The following is a 442-nucleotide window of genomic DNA, read 5'->3' as shown; positions in this document are numbered from 1 at the left end:
TGCCCCCCCGCCAGCATGGCCACGGCGTCCCGATAGAGTTCCGCGGCCTTGTAGCCTTTCCCCCTCCTCTCCCACTCTTGCCCCAGGTCCAAGCACGCCTCCGCCATCTCCCGAGAGACCTCGCCCCGATTTGCCTCGCTCTCGCCCACCTCACTGCCCCGGCCCCACGCCTCTTCCTCCTCCCTTATCTGCTGCTCCTGGTGGTGCTGACCCACATGCCGCCACCACCGCTCCTCAAGCTGACGCAACCGTCTCCGCCGAGCCAATGCGGGCTCCTTCTTAAGGCCCTCGCCGACCATCTCCCCTAGCGCGTCAAGGGCCAGCCCCAAAGGCAGGGCACTCGAGGGGTGACCCGCGAGCAGCCCCCCCACGATGGGACGCAGGGCGGGGGGGAGGCAGGCAAGCAAGGGGCTGACGGTTGTGGCCGGCGAGGACCAGCAGG

Source organism: Nannochloropsis gaditana (assembly GCF_000240725.1).
Source record: "Nannochloropsis gaditana CCMP526 unplaced genomic scaffold scaffold159, whole genome shotgun sequence".
Classification (NCBI taxonomy): domain Eukaryota; class Eustigmatophyceae; order Eustigmatales; family Monodopsidaceae; genus Microchloropsis; species Microchloropsis gaditana.
The sequence above is the reverse complement of the archived record's forward strand: the minus strand, read 5'-3'. Positions refer to the sequence as shown.